Below are 264 nucleotides of genomic sequence, written 5' to 3'. Positions count from 1 at the left end.
GGGGAGACGAAAAAACCAAATTCCCCCCCTTTGCTTGATGACAAGACCCCGGGGTCTTTATCACTAAGTTTCCGCTCAGAAGGGGGGGGGTTTTGTCCTTGGGGTGGTTTTGCGATCGAGAACCCCCGGGGGCGGGGGGGAGGACCTCGGGCCTTTTCATGGGGCGAGCGGGGGGCTACAGCCCCTTCCCCCCCCCCCAGGGGGGGGGGGACTGGGCCCCCTTTCATCAAGGGGGAAGTATTTCTTTTGTCAACTAAAAAAAAG

At 59.8% G+C, this 264-nt stretch overlaps 1 pseudogene; it reads left to right on the top strand.

Annotated features, from left to right (window-relative positions):
* Positions 1-264, top strand: part of LOC119594275 — a 32,574-nt pseudogene that overhangs the window by 12,132 nt on the left and 20,178 nt on the right.

Source organism: Penaeus monodon, chromosome 33 (genome assembly GCF_015228065.2).
Source record: "Penaeus monodon isolate SGIC_2016 chromosome 33, NSTDA_Pmon_1, whole genome shotgun sequence".
Taxonomy (NCBI): Eukaryota; Metazoa; Arthropoda; class Malacostraca; order Decapoda; family Penaeidae; genus Penaeus; species Penaeus monodon.
The sequence above is the reverse complement of the archived record's forward strand: the minus strand, read 5'-3'. Positions and strand labels throughout refer to the sequence as shown.